The 19,551-nt window shown below is 48.2% G+C and overlaps 14 non-coding genes across 14 annotated transcripts; all 14 read left to right on the top strand.

Moving 5' to 3' along the window:
- Nucleotides 1-390: 390 nt before the first annotated feature.
- Nucleotides 391-463, top strand: TRNAV-AAC (transfer RNA valine (anticodon AAC)). The gene has a single exon. It is a non-coding gene; the product is annotated as a tRNA-Val (tRNA).
- Nucleotides 464-1,809: 1,346 nt separating this feature from the next.
- TRNAP-UGG (transfer RNA proline (anticodon UGG)) lies at nucleotides 1,810-1,881 on the top strand. Its single transcript has one exon. It is a non-coding gene; the product is annotated as a tRNA-Pro (tRNA).
- A 2,038-nt stretch (nucleotides 1,882-3,919) lies between these two features.
- TRNAV-AAC (transfer RNA valine (anticodon AAC)) lies at nucleotides 3,920-3,992 on the top strand. The gene has a single exon. It is a non-coding gene; the product is annotated as a tRNA-Val (tRNA).
- A 1,852-nt stretch (nucleotides 3,993-5,844) lies between these two features.
- TRNAV-UAC (transfer RNA valine (anticodon UAC)) lies at nucleotides 5,845-5,917 on the top strand. Its single transcript has one exon. It is a non-coding gene; the product is annotated as a tRNA-Val (tRNA).
- Nucleotides 5,918-8,857: 2,940 nt separating this feature from the next.
- TRNAP-UGG (transfer RNA proline (anticodon UGG)) lies at nucleotides 8,858-8,929 on the top strand. The gene has a single exon. It is a non-coding gene; the product is annotated as a tRNA-Pro (tRNA).
- A 444-nt stretch (nucleotides 8,930-9,373) lies between these two features.
- Nucleotides 9,374-9,446, top strand: TRNAV-UAC (transfer RNA valine (anticodon UAC)). The gene has a single exon. It is a non-coding gene; the product is annotated as a tRNA-Val (tRNA).
- A 1,520-nt stretch (nucleotides 9,447-10,966) lies between these two features.
- On the top strand, nucleotides 10,967-11,039 carry TRNAV-AAC (transfer RNA valine (anticodon AAC)). The gene has a single exon. It is a non-coding gene; the product is annotated as a tRNA-Val (tRNA).
- Nucleotides 11,040-12,375: 1,336 nt separating this feature from the next.
- On the top strand, nucleotides 12,376-12,447 carry TRNAP-UGG (transfer RNA proline (anticodon UGG)). The gene has a single exon. It is a non-coding gene; the product is annotated as a tRNA-Pro (tRNA).
- A 444-nt stretch (nucleotides 12,448-12,891) lies between these two features.
- On the top strand, nucleotides 12,892-12,964 carry TRNAV-UAC (transfer RNA valine (anticodon UAC)). The gene has a single exon. It is a non-coding gene; the product is annotated as a tRNA-Val (tRNA).
- A 1,521-nt stretch (nucleotides 12,965-14,485) lies between these two features.
- On the top strand, nucleotides 14,486-14,558 carry TRNAV-AAC (transfer RNA valine (anticodon AAC)). The gene has a single exon. It is a non-coding gene; the product is annotated as a tRNA-Val (tRNA).
- Nucleotides 14,559-15,904: 1,346 nt separating this feature from the next.
- On the top strand, nucleotides 15,905-15,976 carry TRNAP-UGG (transfer RNA proline (anticodon UGG)). The gene has a single exon. It is a non-coding gene; the product is annotated as a tRNA-Pro (tRNA).
- Nucleotides 15,977-16,420: 444 nt separating this feature from the next.
- Nucleotides 16,421-16,493, top strand: TRNAV-UAC (transfer RNA valine (anticodon UAC)). The gene has a single exon. It is a non-coding gene; the product is annotated as a tRNA-Val (tRNA).
- A 1,521-nt stretch (nucleotides 16,494-18,014) lies between these two features.
- On the top strand, nucleotides 18,015-18,087 carry TRNAV-AAC (transfer RNA valine (anticodon AAC)). The gene has a single exon. It is a non-coding gene; the product is annotated as a tRNA-Val (tRNA).
- A 1,335-nt stretch (nucleotides 18,088-19,422) lies between these two features.
- TRNAP-UGG (transfer RNA proline (anticodon UGG)) lies at nucleotides 19,423-19,494 on the top strand. The gene has a single exon. It is a non-coding gene; the product is annotated as a tRNA-Pro (tRNA).
- Nucleotides 19,495-19,551: the final 57 nt, after the last annotated feature.

Below are 19,551 nucleotides of genomic sequence, written 5' to 3'. Positions count from 1 at the left end.
AACACACCCTTTTTCGCAGAAAACACACAAATTTTACTCAAAATACACAAAGCTTGAAGATTCCTCATTCCACTCAAAGCATTGTTGTGCAAAATATTTTTAGCCTCAGGAGAAAAAAAGGATCACCATGCCTTGGCTTCCTTCCTGCTTGCTTTCAGTGTGCTCTGTGTGATGCTTTCACAGGCTCTGGTTTCAGGCATTTAGGCATCAGATATTTGTCTCTACCCGCAGCTGTGACTTTTCAGTACATCTGAGTGTACGCTTGCTGGCTGACAACGCTGCAATTTTCACACTTACTCCTCGCTTTGCGAGCAACTGCTGATCAAGTATAGAGGCAATCGGGCAAACATATGAGGGGAATTTTGCTCCTTCAGTCAAGCCCTCATGCTTGTTTCTGTAGTGTAGTGGTTATCACGTTCGCCTAACACGCGAAAGGTCCCCGGTTCGAGACCGGGCAGAAACAATGGGCAGTGTCTGCTTTTGTGTTTGCTCCCTAAAAGCTTAGTCTCACTCAGGGATGGCCTTTAAAAACTTGTGACCTGTGTAAAACTTGTATTACTATTGCAGGCCGGTAAAAAGTTATCTGCATCTTTGCGTAGTCGTGCATGTGCCTGGTTTCTTATTCTGTTTTTTACTTTTTTTTTTCTTGGCCATGTTATATTGTGGGGCCTTTAAACCTGTCACCTTGATAGGAACATTGCAAGCGGCAGCATCGACAAGTGCAGACTGAGGAGTCAGACCTAAACACAGACTCAGCTGTCAGGATGGCCGAGTGGTCTAAGGCGGCAGCCTCAAGAGAGCTTGATCTTCAGTTAAGCTAAGCATCCTGGTTTGCTCATGTAGTTGTGGGTTCATATCGCACTTCTGATAGGTCTATTTTCTGCCCTTAAATCTTCCTCTGCTTGCACAGCCAGCTCCCCACAACACTATCTTTGCAAGCTGCTGTAGCATATGAAAAGAAATCCACCAACCCTCCGGCTGGGCCCTCAATCAGCATTCCATGTATTTCTGGAAGGGGCATCTCAGTCACGCCTTCTGTTAGAGCTGCACCTTATCACTGTAACTACCATGCTGGTTTCTACTTAAGCAGTTGATTCCATCGTTTGAAGTGAGGCTCTCCTGCCACTTTTGGGCAGAGAAGGCACTGCCCCTGCAACAACAACAGGCAGACAAGCTCAACCTGGGTTTCCTGGTTAGGTGGGCGGAGCAGAATGGCAATGGTCCCTCCTTGTGACTTGAAATTAACATGAAGAAGACAGAGAGGCAGCTGGGAGTAGGCAGTACCCATGCACCCCTGAACACTGTCTTGCGATTTTCACCCAATTCTGAAATGAGTCGGGAGGAAAGGAGGTGATTTTCCTATCGAAGGCCATTCTGGGAATTCAGCCACCCCGCGTCTCCCAGGTGAGTGTTTCAGGCCTGTGAGGCACTCATATAAATCTCGCCTGATCAAGCCTGATCGAGCACTGAGCGAGCAAGTGTGCTTGAATACAAGAGGCATGCTCCTCTGGCTCAGGCGCAAGAGATGGCAGGCCCTTCAGTGCTTCTGGTCTGGAAGTCTACGGTGCAAGGGCCCAGGTCCTGCGGAGGCGTACAACTACCAGAAAGGGTCTGCTTTTCTCATCAGCGCCACAGTTCAGCTTGCTAGCATAGGGCTTCTTGACTACCTCTTGCCTTGCTAGAGGCAAAAAAAAAACCCTTGGCACAAAACATCAATTGCTATGGCACGCTTAGAAGGAGAGTCTCCAAGTGGCCCTGCTTTTTCACAAAGACACTTCAGAAGATGTTTGAAAGGGTTTTGCAGCAGCAGGCTCGTTGGTCTAGGGGTATGATTCTCGCTTTGGGTGTGAGAGGTCCCGGGTTCAAATCCCGGACGAGCCCGTGCCTTCATAGGTTTGATCTGTTTTTAAACAGGAGTATTTCTGCTTTCCACTCTTGTAAGATGCCATGGTGGAATGCATTGCATGCTTTCTACTGGTGTCGAGGCAGTTCGGCATGATGAAGGAGTGCGGGATTTCTTTCTAACTGCTTTTTTGTGTTGGAGCAGCACTTCTCGTTGGAACATGAAATGCACAGTGCTTCTCCAAAGTAATTGCAGGGCTGGTTTTGAAATCACCTCTTGGAATGAAAGTGATCCCAGTTCCTTTCTTCCAAAGGAAGAGATCCTGTCAGAAAGGCTCAGCTTTGAGCGTCATGAATATTGTCCCTTAGTCCTTGCATTCCAGTCCAAAGCATAGCCACATAAAGAAAGCAGGTGTGTCTATTTCCAGTGCAGTGGTTCCAGTCCAATGCATAGCCACATGAAGCAAGTAAGCAGGCATGTCTGTTTCTGTAGTGTAGTGGTTATAACGTTCGCCTTACACGCGAAAGGTCCCTGGTTCGAGGCCAGGCAGAAACAGCAAGTTGCTGTGCTTTATCACATTATTTGCATTTACCACCTCACCTGACAGGTAAATTGAAATTAAAGAGGCTGTGTCTATCCCTCACCATCGTGATGTACTACGCTCCAAGGGCATCGGTCTCAACTCACCAAGAGAAGACGATACACCTTACGGCAGTCAGTTGCTCCCTTTTTGACCTTTCCATTGAAGCCTGGGCCTACTGTGGTCAAGCCAGCCAAGGAAGGAAGGTATGAGAGCGAAAATGGCTTTCCTACCTTCACCAAGAACATACACCTTGAGCAAAGAAAGGGCCAGACTTACAAGGCCCTATCGCCACCGGCACATCATCTTTAGTGACGCCCCGGTGGCACTATGTACTGTGCCGTATTTACAAGACGCCGTTCAACCACGTTTTGTGGCTTAACACCACCTTGTAAATACGGCCCCTTCACACGCAGCCCTTTCCCTGGAAGGGGCGTGCAATGGGCGTTGCTCTGGGTGGGCCACTGCAACACCATAGCATTTTGATGCTGCTCCAGTTTTACGAGTTTTTGTAAATCTGTGGCAGCGCCAAAATCCAAGCGCCATACAATGGGTGTCGTTATAGTGGAGAAACGAGCAGAAATGTTTTCATTTCTCCTCATTTTTGCTCTTTCTATGTGTGCTGCACGAACATATCGCCACTGAAGATTTCTGTTGTGCAGGAAGGTGTGCCTTCCTGAACAAAAACAATTTCCCCCTCCACGCAGCCATCCTTGTACCATGGCGCAAGGATGGCTGCGTTGGTGCTCGGCAGCTAATTTAGAGCTGGCGCAGAGGGAAGCACAGGGGTGCGCTGTATTCTACTAAATACGGCGCTTCCCTGCATTTTGAAAATGACTGAGTGCGAGGCTGCCAAATTTGGCAGAGCGTCTCACTCAGTCATCCTCTTGTAATTATGGGCCAAAAGGTCTAAAGGATAGAGGCGTTTTATGTCATGTTCGATGACGACCATGGAAATGACTCTAGTCATATTGCAGAAGAGAGAACCATGTGCATTTTCTTGCCTTGCGATGTATTCGCCCTTTCTCTGCCCTCAACCCTAGGAGCAGGGTCTGAGCAGTGGTGCTTCTGTGCCCTCGCTCGTTGGTGTCCGGGTCCAAATCCCCAACACACCCTTTTTAGCAGAAAACACACAAATTTTAGTCAAAATACACAAAGCTTGAAGATTCCTCATTCCACTCAAAGCATTGTTGTGCAAAATATTTTTAGCCTCAGGAGAAAAAAAGGATCACCATGCCTTGGCTTCCTTCCTGCTTGCTTTCAGTGTGCTCTGTGTGATGCTTTCACAGGCTCTGGTTTCAGGCATTTAGGTATCAGATATTTGTCTCTACCCGCAGCTGTGACTTTTCAGTACATCTGAGTGTACGCTTGCTGGCTGACAACGCTGCAATTTTCACACTTACTCCTCGCTTTGCGAGCAACTGCTGATCAAGTATAGAGGCAATCGGGCAAACATATGAGGGGAATTTTGCTCCTTCAGTCAAGCCCTCATGCTTGTTTCTGTAGTGTAGTGGTTATCACGTTCGCCTAACACGCGAAAGGTCCCCGTTTCGAGACCGGGCAGAAACAATGGGCAGTGTCTGCTTTTGTGTTTGCTCCCTAAAAGCTTAGTCTCACTCAGGGATGGCCTTTAAAAACTTGTGACCTGTGTAAAACTTGTATTACTATTGCAGGCCGGTAAAAAGTTATCTGCATCTTTGCGTAGTCGTGCATGTGCCTGGTTTCTTATTCTGTTTTTTACTTTTTTTTTTCTTGGCCATGTTATATTGTGGGGCCTTTAAACCTGTCACCTTGATAGGAACATTGCAAGCGGCAGCATCGACAAGTGCAGACTGAGGAGTCAGACCTAAACACAGACTCAGCTGTCAGGATGGCCGAGTGGTCTAAGGCGGCAGCCTCAAGAGAGCTTGATCTTCAGTTAAGCTAAGCATCCTGGTTTGCTCATGTAGTTGTGGGTTCATATCGCACTTCTGATAGGTCTATTTTCTGCCCTTAAATCTTCCTCTGCTTGCACAGCCAGCTCCCCACAACACTATCTTTGCAAGCTGCTGTAGCATATGAAAAGAAATCCACCAACCCTCCGGCTGGGCCCTCAATCAGCATTCCATGTATTTCTGGAAGGGGCATCTCAGTCACGCCTTCTGTTAGAGCTGCACCTTATCACTGTAACTACCATGCTGGTTTCTACTTAAGCAGTTGATTCCATCGTTTGAAGTGAGGCTCTCCTGCCACTTTTGGGCAGAGAAGGCATTGCCCCTGCAACAACAACAGGCAGACAAGCTCAACCTGGGTTTCCTGGTTAGGTGGGCGGAGCAGAATGGCAATGGTCCCTCCTTGTGACTTGAAATTAACATGAAGAAGACAGAGAGGCAGCTGGGAGTAGGCAGTACCCATGCACCCCTGAACACTGTCTTGCGATTTTCACCCAATTCTGAAATGAGTCGGGAGGAAAGGAGGTGATTTTCCTATCGAAGGCCATTCTGGGAATTCAGCCACCCCGCGTCTCCCAGGTGAGTGTTTCAGGCCTGTGAGGCACTCATATAAATCTCGCCTGTTCGAGCACTGAGCGAGCAATTGTGCTTGAATACAAGAGGCATGCTCCTCTGGCTCAGGCGCAAGAGATGGCAGGCCCTTCAGTGCTTCTGGTCTGGAAGTCTACGGTGCAAGGGCCCAGGTCCTGCGGAGGCGTACAACTACCAGAAAGGGTCTGCTTTTCTCATCAGCGCCACAGTTCAGCTTGCTAGCATAGGGCTTCTTGACTACCTCTTGCCTTGCTAGAGGCAAAAAAAAAACCCTTGGCACAAAACATCAATTGCTATGGCACGCTTAGAAGGAGAGTCTCCAAGTGGCCCTGCTTTTTCACAAAGACACTTCAGAAGATGTTTGAAAGGCTTTTGCAGCAGCAGGCTCGTTGGTCTAGGGGTATGATTCTCGCTTTGGGTGTGAGAGGTCCCGGGTTCAAACCCCAGACGAGCCCGTGCCTTCATAGGTTCGATCTGTTTTTAAACAGGAGTATTTCTGCTTTCCACTCTTGTAAGATGCCATGGTGGAATGCATTGCATGCTTTCTACTGGTGTCGAGGCAGTTCGGCATGATGAAGGAGTGCGGGATTTCTTTCTAACTGCTTTTTTGTGTTGGAGCAGCACTTCTTGTTGGAACATGAAATGCACAGTGCTTCTCCAAAGTAATTGCAGGGCTGGTTTTGAAATCACCTCTTGGAATGAAAGTGATCCCAGTTCCTTTCTTCCAAAGGAAGAGATCCTGTCAGAAAGGCTCAGCTTTGAGCGTCATGAATATTGTCCCTTAGTCCTTGCATTCCAGTCCAAAGCATAGCCACATAAAGAAAGCAGGTGTGTCTGTTTCCAGTGCAGTGGTTCCAGTCCAATGCATAGCCACATGAAGCAAATAAGCAGGCATGTCTGTTTCTGTAGTGTAGTGGTTATCACGTTCGCCTTACACGCGAAAGGTCCCTGGTTCGAGGCCAGGCAGAAACAGCAAGTTGCTGTGCTTTATCACATTATTTGCATTTACCACCTCACCTGACAGGTAAATTGAAATTAAAGAGGCTGTGTCTATCCCTCACCATCGTGAGGTACTACGCTCCAAGGGCATCGGTCTCAACTCACCAAGAGAAGACGATACACCTTACGGCAGTCAGTTGCTCCCTTTTTGACCTTTCCATTGAAGCCTGGGCCTACTGTGGTCAAGCCAGCCAAGGAAGGAAGGTATGAGAGCGAAAATGGCTTTCCTACCTTCACCAAGAACATACACCTTGAGCAAAGAAAGGGCCAGACTTACAAGGCCCTATCGCCACCGGCACATCATCTTTAGTGACGCCCCAGTGGCACTATGTACTGTGCCGTATTTACAAGACGCCGTTCAACCACGTTTTGTGGCTTAACACCACCTTGTAAATACGGCCCCTTCACACGCAGCCCTTTCCCTGGAAGGGGCGTGCAATGGGCGTTGCTCTGGGTGGGCCACTGCAACACCATAGCATTTTGATGCTGCTCCAGTTTTACGAGTTTTTGTAAATCTGTGGCAGCGCCAAAAACCAAGCACCATACAGTGGGTGTCGTTATAGTGGAGAAACGAGCAGAAATGTTTTCATTTCTCCTCATTTTTGCTCTTTCTATGTGTGCTGCACGAACATATCGCCACTGAAGATTTCTGTTGTGCAGGAAGGTGTGCCTTCCTGAACAAAAACAATTTCCCCCTCCACGCAGCCATCCTTGTACCATGGCGCAAGGATGGCTGCGTTGGTGCTCGGCAGCTAATTTAGAGCTGGCGCAGAGGGAAGCACAGGGGTGCGCTGTATTCTACTAAATACGGCGCTTCCCTGCATTTTGAAAATGACTGAGTGCGAGGCTGCCAAATTTGGCAGAGCATCTCACTCAGTCATCCTCTTGTAATTATGGGCCAAAAGGTCTAAAGGATAGAGGCGTTTTATGTCATGTTGGATGACGACCATGGAAATGATTCTAGTCATATTGCAGAAGAGAGAACCATGTGCATTTTCTTGCCTTGCGATGTATTCGCCCACTCTCTGCCCTCAACCCTAGGAGCAGGGTCTGAGCAGTGGTGCTTCTGTGCCCTCGCTCGTTGGTGTCCGGGTCCAAATCCCCAACACACCCTTTTTCGCAGAAAACACACAAATTTTACTCAAAATACACAAAGCTTGAAGATTCCTCATTCCACTCAAAGCATTGTTGTGCAAAATATTTTTAGCCTCAGGAGAAAAAAAGGATCACCATGCCTTGGCTTCCTTCCTGCTTGCTTTCAGTGTGCTCTGTGTGATGCTTTCACAGGCTCTGGTTTCAGGCATTTAGGCATCAGATATTTGTCTCTACCCGCAGCTGTGACTTTTCAGTACATCTGAGTGTACGCTTGCTGGCTGACAACGCTGCAATTTTCACACTTACTCCTCGCTTTGCGAGCAACTGCTGATCAAGTATAGAGGCAATCGGGCAAACATATGAGGGGAATTTTGCTCCTTCAGTCAAGCCCTCAGGCTTGTTTCTTTAGTGTAGTGGTTGTCACGTTCGCCTAACATGCGAAAGGTCCCCGGTTCGAAACCGGGCAGAAACAATGGGCAGTGTCTGCTTTTGTGTTTGCTCCCTAAAAGCTTAGTCTCACTCAGGGATGGCCTTTAAAAACTTGTGACCTGTGTAAAACTTGTATTACTATTGCAGGCCGGTAAAAAGTTATCTGCATCTTTGCGTAGTCGTGCATGTGCCTGGTTTCTTATTCTGTTTTTTTCTTTTTTTTTTCTTGGCCATGTTATATTGTGGGGCCTTTAAACCTGTCACCTTGATAGGAACATTGCAAGCGGCAGCATCGACAAGTGCAGACTGAGGAGTCAGACCTAAACACAGACTCAGCTGTCAGGATGGCCGAGTGGTCTAAGGCGGCAGCCTCAAGAGAGCTTGATCTTCAGTTAAGCTAAGCATCCTGGTTTGCTCATGTAGTTGTGGGTTCATATCGCACTTCTGATAGGTCTATTTTCTGCCCTTAAATCTTCCTCTGCTTGCACAGCCAGCTCCCCACAACACTATCTTTGCAAGCTGCTGTAGCATATGAAAAGAAATCCACCAACCCTCCGGCTGGGCCCTCAATCAGCATTCCATGTATTTCTGGAAGGGGCATCTCAGTCACGCCTTCTGTTAGAGATGCACCTTATCACTGTAACTACCATGCTGGTTTCTACTTAAGCAGTTGATTCCATCGTTTGAAGTGAGGCTCTCCTGCCACTTTTGGGCAGAGAAGGCACTGCCCCTGCAACAACAACAGGCAGACAAGCTCAACCTGGGTTTCCTGGTTAGGTGGGCGGAGCAGAATGGCAATGGTCCCTCCTTGTGACTTGAAATTAACATGAAGAAGACAGAGAGGCAGCTGGGAGTAGGCAGTACCCATGCACCCCTGAACACTGTCTTGCGATTTTCACCCAATTCTGAAATGAGTCGGGAGGAAAGGAGGTGATTTTCCTATCGAAGGCCATTCTGGGAATTCAGCCACCCCGCGTCTCCCAGGTGAGTGTTTCAGGCCTGTGAGGCACTCATATAAATCTCGCCTGATCAAGCCTGATCGAGCACTGAGCGAGCAAGTGTGCTTGAATACAAGAGGCATGCTCCTCTGGCTCAGGCGCAAGAGATGGCAGGCCCTTCAGTGCTTCTGGTCTGGAAGTCTACGGTGCAAGGGCCCAGGTCCTGCGGAGGCGTACAACTACCAGAAAGGGTCTGCTTTTCTCATCAGCGCCACAGTTCAGCTTGCTAGCATAGGGCTTCTTGACTACCTCTTGCCTTGCTAGAGGCAAAAAAAAAACCCTTGGCACAAAACATCAATTGCTATGGCACGCTTAGAAGGAGAGTCTCCAAGTGGCCCTGCTTTTTCACAAAGACACTTCAGAAGATGTTTGAAAGGGTTTTGCAGCAGCAGGCTCGTTGGTCTAGGGGTATGATTCTCGCTTTGGGTGTGAGAGGTCCCGGGTTCAAATCCCGGACGAGCCCGTGCCTTCATAGGTTTGATTTGTTTTTAAACAGGAGTATTTCTGCTTTCCACTCTTGTAAGATGCCATGGTGGAATGCATTGCATGCTTTCTACTGGTGTCGAGGCAGTTCGGCATGATGAAGGAGTGCGGGATTTCTTTCTAACTGCTTTTTTGTGTTGGAGCAGCACTTCTCGTTGGAACATGAAATGCACAGTGCTTCTCCAAAGTAATTGCAGGGCTGGTTTTGAAATCACCTCTTGGAATGAAAGTGATCCCAGTTCCTTTCTTCCAAAGGAAGAGATCCTGTCAGAAAGGCTCAGCTTTGAGCGTCATGAATATTGTCCCTTAGTCCTTGCATTCCAGTCCAAAGCATAGCCACATAAAGAAAGCAGGTGTGTCTATTTCCAGTGCAGTGGTTCCAGTCCAATGCATAGCCACATGAAGCAAGTAAGCAGGCATGTCTGTTTCTGTAGTGTAGTGGTTATCACGTTCGCCTTACACGCGAAAGGTCCCTGGTTCGAGGCCAGGCAGAAACAGCAAGTTGCTGTGCTTTATCACATTATTTGCATTTACCACCTCACCTGACAGGTAAATTGAAATTAAAGAGGCTGTGTCTATCCCTCACCATCGTGATGTACTACGCTCCAAGGGCATCGGTCTCAACTCACCAAGAGAAGACGATACACCTTACGGCAGTCAGTTGCTCCCTTTTTGACCTTTCCATTGAAGCCTGGGCCTACTGTGGTCAAGCCAGCCAAGGAAGGAAGGTATGAGAGCGAAAATGGCTTTCCTACCTTCACCAAGAACATACACCTTGAGCAAAGAAAGGGCCAGACTTACAAGGCCCTATCGCCACCGGCACATCATCTTTAGTGACGCCCCGGTGGCACTATGTACTGTGCCGTATTTACAAGACGCCGTTCAACCACGTTTTGTGGCTTAACACCACCTTGTAAATACGGCCCCTTCACACGCAGCCCTTTCCCTGGAAGGGGCGTGCAATGGGCGTTGCTCTGGGTGGGCCACTGCAACACCATAGCATTTTGATGCTGCTCCAGTTTTACGAGTTTTTGTAAATCTGTGGCAGCGCCAAAATCCAAGCGCCATACAATGGGTGTCGTTATAGTGGAGAAACGAGCAGAAATGTTTTCATTTCTCCTCATTTTTGCTCTTTCTATGTGTGCTGCACGAACATATCACCACTGAAGATTTCTGTTGTGCAGGAAGGTGTGCCTTCCTGAACAAAAACAATTTCCCCCTCCACGCAGCCATCCTTGTACCATGGCGCAAGGATGGCTGCGTTGGTGCTCGGCAGCTAATTTAGAGCTGGCGCAGAGGGAAGCACAGGGGTGCGCTGTATTCTACTAAATACGCGCTTCCCTGCATTTTGAAAATGACTGAGTGCGAGGCTGCCAAATTTGGCAGAGCGTCTCACTCAGTCATCCTCTTGTAATTATGGGCCAAAAGGTCTAAAGGATAGAGGCGTTTTATGTCATGTTCGATGACGACCATGGAAATGACTCTAGTCATATTGCAGAAGAGAGAACCATGTGCATTTTCTTGCCTTGCGATGTATTCGCCCTTTCTCTGCCCTCAACCCTAGGAGCAGGGTCTGAGCAGTGGTGCTTCTGTGCCCTCGCTCGTTGGTGTCCGGGTCCAAATCCCCAACACACCCTTTTTAGCAGAAAACACACAAATTTTAGTCAAAATACACAAAGCTTGAAGATTCCTCATTCCACTCAAAGCATTGTTGTGCAAAATATTTTTAGCCTCAGGAGAAAAAAAGGATCACCATGCCTTGGCTTCCTTCCTGCTTGCTTTCAGTGTGCTCTGTGTGATGCTTTCACAGGCTCTGGTTTCAGGCATTTAGGTATCAGATATTTGTCTCTACCCGCAGCTGTGACTTTTCAGTACATCTGAGTGTACGCTTGCTGGCTGACAACGCTGCAATTTTCACACTTACTCCTCGCTTTGCGAGCAACTGCTGATCAAGTATAGAGGCAATCGGGCAAACATATGAGGGGAATTTTGCTCCTTCAGTCAAGCCCTCATGCTTGTTTCTGTAGTGTAGTGGTTATCACGTTCGCCTAACACGCGAAAGGTCCCCGGTTCGAGACCGGGCAGAAACAATGGGCAGTGTCTGCTTTTGTGTTTGCTCCCTAAAAGCTTAGTCTCACTCAGGGATGGCCTTTAAAAACTTGTGACCTGTGTAAAACTTGTATTACTATTGCAGGCCGGTAAAAAGTTATCTGCATCTTTGCGTAGTCGTGCATGTGCCTGGTTTCTTATTCTGTTTTTTACTTTTTTTTTTCTTGGCCATGTTATATTGTGGGGCCTTTAAACCTGTCACCTTGATAGGAACATTGCAAGCGGCAGCATCGACAAGTGCAGACTGAGGAGTCAGACCTAAACACAGACTCAGCTGTCAGGATGGCCGAGTGGTCTAAGGCGGCAGCCTCAAGAGAGCTTGATCTTCAGTTAAGCTAAGCATCCTGGTTTGCTCATGTAGTTGTGGGTTCAAATCGCACTTCTGATAGGTCTATTTTCTGCCCTTAAATCTTCCTCTGCTTGCACAGCCAGCTCCCCACAACACTATCTTTGCAAGCTGCTGTAGCATATGAAAAGAAATCCACCAACCCTCCGGCTGGGCCCTCAATCAGCATTCCATGTATTTCTGGAAGGGGCATCTCAGTCACGCCTTCTGTTAGAGCTGCACCTTATCACTGTAACTACCATGCTGGTTTCTACTTAAGCAGTTGATTCCATTGTTTGAAGTGAGGCTCTCCTGCCACTTTTGGGCAGAGAAGGCACTGCCCCTGCAACAACAACAGGCAGACAAGCTCAACCTGGGTTTCCTGGTTAGGTGGGCGGAGCAGAATGGCAATGGTCCCTCCTTGTGACTTGAAATTAACATGAAGAAGACAGAGAGGCAGCTGGGAGTAGGCAGTACCCATGCACCCCTGAACACTGTCTTGCGATTTTCACCCAATTCTGAAATGAGTCGGGAGGAAAGGAGGTGATTTTCCTATCGAAGGCCATTCTGGGAATTCAGCCACCCCGCGTCTCCCAGGTGAGTGTTTCAGGCCTGTGAGGCACTCATATAAATCTCGCCTGATCGAGCACTGAGCGATCAATTGTGCTTGAATACAAGAGGCATGCTCCTCTGGCTCAGGCGCAAGAGATGGCAGGCCCTTCAGTGCTTCTGGTCTGGAAGTCTACGGTGCAAGGGCCCAGGTCCTGCGGAGGCGTACAACTACCAGAAAGGGTCTGCTTTTCTCATCAGCGCCACAGTTCAGCTTGCTAGCATAGGGCTTCTTGACTACCTCTTGCCTTGCTAGAGGCAAAAAAAAAACCCTTGGCACAAAACATCAATTGCTATGGCACGCTTAGAAGGAGAGTCTCCAAGTGGCCCTGCTTTTTCACAAAGACACTTCAGAAGATGTTTGAAAGGCTTTTGCAGCAGCAGGCTCGTTGGTCTAGGGGTATGATTCTCGCTTTGGGTGTGAGAGGTCCCGGGTTCAAATCCCGGACGAGCCCGTGCCTTCATAGGTTCGATCTGTTTTTAAACAGGAGTTTTTCTGCTTTCCACTCTTGTAAGATGCCATGGTGGAATGCATTGCATGCTTTCTACTGGTGTCGAGGCAGTTCGGCATGATGAAGGAGTGCGGGATTTCTTTCTAACTGCTTTTTTGTGTTGGAGCAGCACTTCTCGTTGGAACATGAAATGCACAGTGCTTCTCCAAAGTAATTGCAGGGCTGGTTTTGAAATCACCTCTTGGAATGAAAGTGATCCCAGTTCCTTTCTTCCAAAGGAAGAGATCCTGTCAGAAAGGCTCAGCTTTGAGCGTCATGAATATTGTCCCTTAGTCCTTGCATTCCAGTCCAAAGCATAGCCACATAAAGAAAGCAGGTGTGTCTGTTTCCAGTGCAGTGGTTCCAGTCCAATGCATAGCCACATGAAGCAAATAAGCAGGCATGTCTGTTTCTGTAGTGTAGTGGTTATCACGTTCGCCTTACACGCGAAAGGGCCCTGGTTCGAGGCCAGGCAGAAACAGCAAGTTGCTGTGCTTTATCACATTATTTGCATTTACCACCTCACCTGACAGGTAAATTGAAATTAAAGAGGCTGTGTCTATCCCTCACCATCGTGAGGTACTACGCTCCAAGGGCATCAGTCTCAACTCACCAAGAGAAGACGATACACCTTACGGCAGTCAGTTGCTCCCTTTTTGACCTTTCCATTGAAGCCTGGGCCTACTGTGGTCAAGCCAGCCAAGGAAGGAAGGTATGAGAGCGAAAATGGCTTTCCTACCTTCACCAAGAACATACACCTTGAGCAAAGAAAGGGCCAGACTTACAAGGCCCTATCGCCACCGGCACATCATCTTTAGTGACGCCCCGGTGGCACTATGTACTGTGCCGTATTTACAAGACGCCGTTCAACCACGTTTTGTGGCTTAACACCACCTTGTAAATACGGCCCCTTCACACGCAGCCCTTTCCCTGGAAGGGGCGTGCAATGGGCGTTGCTCTGGGTGGGCCACTGCAACACCATAGCATTTTGATGCTGCTCCAGTTTTACGAGTTTTTGTAAATCTGTGGCAGCGCCAAAAACCAAGCACCATACAATGGGTGTCGTTATAGTGGAGAAACGAGCAGAAATGTTTTCATTTCTCCTCATTTTTGCTCTTTCTATGTGTGCTGCACGAACATATCGCCACTGAAGATTTCTGTTGTGCAGGAAGGTGTGCCTTCCTGAACAAAAACAATTTCCCCCTCCACGCAGCCATCCTTGTACCATGGCGCAAGGATGGCTGCGTTGGTGCTCGGCAGCTAATTTAGAGCTGGCGCAGAGGGAAGCACAGGGGTGCGCTGTATTCTACTAAATACGGCGCTTCCCTGCATTTTGAAAATGACTGAGTGCGAGGCTGCCAAATTTGGCAGAGCATCTCACTCAGTCATCCTCTTGTAATTATGGGCCAAAAGGTCTAAAGGATAGAGGCGTTTTATGTCATGTTGGATGACGACCATGGAAATGATTCTAGTCATATTGCAGAAGAGAGAACCATGTGCATTTTCTTGCCTTGCGATGTATTCGCCCACTCTCTGCCCTCAACCCTAGGAGCAGGGTCTGAGCAGTGGTGCTTCTGTGCCCTCGCTCGTTGGTGTCCGGGTCCAAATCCCCAACACACCCTTTTTCGCAGAAAACACACAAATTTTACTCAAAATACACAAAGCTTGAAGATTCCTCATTCCACTCAAAGCATTGTTGTGCAAAATATTTTTAGCCTCAGGAGAAAAAAAGGATCACCATGCCTTGGCTTCCTTCCTGCTTGCTTTCAGTGTGCTCTGTGTGATGCTTTCACAGGCTCTGGTTTCAGGCATTTAGGCATCAGATATTTGTCTCTACCCGCAGCTGTGACTTTTCAGTACATCTGAGTGTACGCTTGCTGGCTGACAACGCTGCAATTTTCACACTTACTCCTCGCTTTGCGAGCAACTGCTGATCAAGTATAGAGGCAATCGGGCAAACATATGAGGGGAATTTTGCTCCTTCAGTCAAGCCCTCATGCTTGTTTCTGTAGTGTAGTGGTTATCACGTTCGCCTAACATGCGAAAGGTCCCCGGTTCGAAACCGGGCAGAAACAATGGGCAGTGTCTGCTTTTGTGTTTGCTCCCTAAAAGCTTAGTCTCACTCAGGGATGGCCTTTAAAAACTTGTGACCTGTGTAAAACTTGTATTACTATTGCAGGCCGGTAAAAAGTTATCTGCATCTTTGCGTAGTCGTGCATGTGCCTGGTTTCTTATTCTGTTTTTTTCTTTTTTTTTTCTTGGCCATGTTATATTGTGGGGCCTTTAAACCTGTCACCTTGATAGGAACATTGCAAGCGGCAGCATCGACAAGTGCAGACTGAGGAGTCAGACCTAAACACAGACTCAGCTGTCAGGATGGCCGAGTGGTCTAAGGCGGCAGCCTCAAGAGAGCTTGATCTTCAGTTAAGCTAAGCATCCTGGTTTGCTCATGTAGTTGTGGGTTCATATCGCACTTCTGATAGGTCTATTTTCTGCCCTTAAATCTTCCTCTGCTTGCACAGCCAGCTCCCCACAACACTATCTTTGCAAGCTGCTGTAGCATATGAAAAGAAATCCACCAACCCTCCGGCTGGGCCCTCAATCAGCATTCCATGTATTTCTGGAAGGGGCATCTCAGTCACGCCTTCTGTTAGAGCTGCACCTTATCACTGTAACTACCATGCTGGTTTCTACTTAAGCAGTTGATTTCATCGTTTGAAGTGAGGCTCTCCTGCCACTTTTGGGCAGAGAAGGCACTGCCCCTGCAACAACAACAGGCAGACAAGCTCAACCTGGGTTTCCTGGTTAGGTGGGCGGAGCAGAATGGCAATGGTCCCTCCTTGTGACTTGAAATTAACATGAAGAAGACAGAGAGGCAGCTGGGAGTAGGCAGTACCCATGCACCCCTGAACACTGTCTTGCGATTTTCACCCAATTCTGAAATGAGTCGGGAGGAAAGGAGGTGATTTTCCTATCGAAGGCCATTCTGGGAATTCAGCCACCCCGCGTCTCCCAGGTGAGTGTTTCAGGCCTGTGAGGCACTCATATAAATCTCGCCTGATCAAGCCTGATCGAGCACTGAGCGAGCAAGTGTGCTTGAATACAAGAGGCATGCTCCTCTGGCTCAGGCGCAAGAGATGGCAGGCCCTTCAGTGCTTCTGGTCTGGAAGTCTACGGTGCAAGGGCCCAGGTCCTGCGGAGGCGTACAACTACCAGAAAGGGTCTGCTTTTCTCATCAGCGCCACAGTTCAGCTTGCTAGCATAGGGCTTCTTGACTACCTCTTGCCTTGCTAGAGGCAAAAAAAAAACCCTTGGCACAAAACATCAATTGCTATGGCACGCTTAGAAGGAGAGTCTCCAAGTGGCCCTGCTTTTTCACAAAGACACTTCAGAAGATGTTTGAAAGGGTTTTGCAGCAGCAGGCTCGTTGGTCTAGGGGTATGATTCTCGCTTTGGGTGTGAGAGGTCCCGGGTTCAAATCCCGGACGAGCCCGTGCCTTCATAGGTTTGATCTGTTTTTAAACAGGAGTATTTCTGCTTTCCACTCTTGTAAGATGCCATGGTGGAATGCATTGCATGCTTTCTACTGGTGTCGAGGCAGTTCGGCATGATGAAGGAGTGCGGGATTTCTTTCTAACTGCTTTTTTGTGTTGGAGCAGCACTTCTCGTTGGAACATGAAATGCACAGTGCTTCTCCAAAGTAATTGCAGGGCTGGTTTTGAAATCACCTCTTGGAATGAAAGTGATCCCAGTTCCTTTCTTCCAAAGGAAGAGATCCTGTCAGAAAGGCTCAGCTTTGAGCGTCATGAATATTGTCCCTTAGTCCTTGCATTCCAGTCCAAAACATAGCCACATAAAGAAAGCAGGTGTGTCTATTTCCAGTGCAGTGGTTCCAGTCCAATGCATAGCCACATGAAGCAAGTAAGCAGGCATGTCTGTTTCTGTAGTGTAGTGGTTATCACGTTCGCCTTACACGCGAAAGGTCCCTGGTTTGAGGCCAGGCAGAAACAGCAAGTTGCTGTGCTTTATCACATTATTTGCATTTACCACCTCACCTGACAGGTAAATTGAAATTAAAGAGGCTGTGTCTATCCCTCACCATCGTGATGTACTACGCTCCAAGGGCATCGGTCTCAACTCACCAAGAGAAGACGATACACCTTACGGCAGTCAGTTGCTCCCTTTTTGACCTTTCCATTGAAGCCTGGGCCTACTGTGGTCAAGCCAGCCAAGGAAGGAAGGTATGAGAGCGAAAATGGCTTTCCTACCTTCACCAAGAACATACACCTTGAGCAAAGAAAGGGCCAGACTTACAAGGCCCTATCGCCACCGGCACATCATCTTTAGTGACGCCCCGGTGGCACTATGTACTGTGCCGTATTTACAAGACGCCGTTCAACCACGTTTTGTGGCTTAACACCACCTTGTAAATACGGCCCCTTCACACGCAGCCCTTTCCCTGGAAGGGGCGTGCAATGGGCATTGCTCTGGGTGGGCCACTGCAACACCATAGCATTTTGATGCTGCTCCAGTTTTACGAGTTTTTGTAAATCTGTGGCAGCGCCAAAATCCAAGCGCCATACAATGGGTGTCGTTATAGTGGAGAAACGAGCAGAAATGTTTTCATTTCTCCTCATTTTTGCTCTTTCTATGTGTGCTGCACGAACATATCGCCACTGAAGATTTCTGTTGTGCAGGAAGGTGTGCCTTCCTGAACAAAAACAATTTCCCCCTCCACGCAGCCATCCTTGTACCATGGCGCAAGGATGGCTGCGTTGGTGCTCGGCAGCTAATTTAGAGCTGGCGCAGAGGGAAGCACAGGGGTGCGCTGTATTCTACTAAATACGGCGCTTCCCTGCATTTTGAAAATGACTGAGTGCGAGGCTGCCAAATTTGGCAGAGCGTCTCACTCAGTCATCCTCTTGTAATTATGGGCCAAAAGGTCTAAAGGATAGAGGCGTTTTATGTCATGTTCGATGACGACCATGGAAATGACTCTAGTCATATTGCAGAAGAGAGAACCATGTGCATTTTCTTGCCTTGCGATGTATTCGCCCTTTCTCTGCCCTCAACCCTAGGAGCAGGGTCTGAGCAGTGGTGCTTCTGTGCCCTCGCTCGTTGGTTTCCGGGTCCAAATCCCCAACACACCCTTTTTAGCAGAAAACACACAAATTTTAGTCAAAATACACAAAGCTTGAAGATTCCTCATTCCACTCAAAGCATTGTTGTGCAAAATATTTTTAGCCTCAGGAGAAAAAAAGGATCACCATGCCTTGGCTTCCTTCCTGCTTGCTTTCAGTGTGCTCTGTGTGATGCTTTCACAGGCTCTGGTTTCAGGCATTTAGGTATCAGATATTTGTCTCTACCCGCAGCTGTGACTTTTCAGTACATCTGAGTGTACGCTTGCTGGCTGACAACGCTGCAATTTTCACACTTACTCCTCGCTTTGCGAGCAACTGCTGATCAAGTATAGAGGCAATCGGGCAAACATATGAGGGGAATTTTGCTCCTTCAGTCAAGCCCTCATGCTTGTTTCTGTAGTGTAGTGGTTATCACGTTCGCCTAACACGCGAAAGGTCCCCGGTTCGAGACCGGGCAGAAACAATGGGCAGTGTCTGCTTTTGTGTTTGCTCCCTAAAAGCTTAGTCTCACTCAGGGATGGCCTTTAAAAACTTGTGACCTGTGTAAAACTTGTATTACTATTGCAGGCCGGTAAAAAGTTATCTGCATCTTTGCGTAGTCGTGCATGTGCCTGGTTTCTTATTCTGTTTTTTACTTTTTTTTTTCTTGGCCATGTTATATTGTGGGGCCTTTAAACCTGTCACCTTGATAGGAACATTGCAAGCGGCAGCATCGACAAGTGCAGACTTAGGAGTCAGACCTAAACACAGACTCAGCTGTCAGGATGGCCGAGTGGTCTAAGGCGGCAGCCTCAAGAGAGCTTGATCTTCAGTTAAGCTAAGCATCCTGGTTTGCTCATGTAGTTGTGGGTTCATATCGCACTTCTGATAGGTCTATTTTCTGCCCTTAAATCTTCCTCTGCTTGCACAGCCAGCTCCCCACAACACTATCTTTGCAAGCTGCTGTAGCATATGAAAAGAAATCCACCAAACCTCCGGCTGGGCCCTCAATCAGCATTCCATGTATTTCTGGAAGGGGCATCTCAGTCACGCCTTCTGTTAGAGCTGCACCTTATCACTGTAACTACCATGCTGGTTTCTACTTAAGCAGTTGATTCCATCGTTTGAAGTGAGGCTCTCCTGCCACTTTTGGGCAGAGAAGGCACTGCCCCTGCAACAACAACAGGCAGACAAGCTCAACCTGGGTTTCCTGGTTAGGTGGGCGGAGCAGAATGGCAATGGTCCCTCCTTGTGACTTGAAATTAACATGAAGAAGACAGAGAGGCAGCTGGGAGTAGGCAGTACCCATGCACCCCTGAACACTGTCTTGCGATTTTCACCCAATTCTGAAATGAGTCGGGAGGAAAGGAGGTGATTTTCCTATCGAAGGCCATTCTGGGAATTCAGCCACCCCGCGTCTCCCAGGTGAGTGTTTCAGGCCTGTGAGGCACTCATATAAATCTCGCCTGATCGAGCACTGAGCGAGCAAGTGTGCTTGAATACAAGAGGCATGCTCCTCTTGCTCAGGCGCAAGAGATGGCAGGCCCTTCAGTGCTTCTGGTCTGGAAGTCTACGGTGCAAGGGCCCAGGTCCTCGGAGGCGTACAACTACCAGAAAGGGTCTGCTTTTCTCATCAGCGCCACAGTTCAGCTTGCTAGCATAGGGCTTCTTGACTACCTCTTGCCTTGCTAGAGGCAAAAAAAAAACCCTTGGCACAAAACATCAATTGCTATGGCACGCTTAGAAGGAGAGTCTCCAAGTGGCCCTGCTTTTTCACAAAGACACTTCAGAAGATGTTTGAAAGGCTTTTGCAACAGCAGGCTCGTTGGTCTAGGGGTATGATTCTCGCTTTGGGTGTGAGAGGTCCCGGGTTCAAATCCCGGACGAGCCCGTGCCTTCATAGGTTCGTTGTGTTTTTAAACAGGAGTTTTTCTGCTTTCCACTCTTG

Source organism: Pleurodeles waltl, chromosome 10, assembly GCF_031143425.1.
Source record: "Pleurodeles waltl isolate 20211129_DDA chromosome 10, aPleWal1.hap1.20221129, whole genome shotgun sequence".
NCBI classification, from domain to species: Eukaryota; Metazoa; Chordata; class Amphibia; order Caudata; family Salamandridae; genus Pleurodeles; species Pleurodeles waltl.
This window is presented reverse-complemented; position numbering and strand designations above follow the sequence as displayed.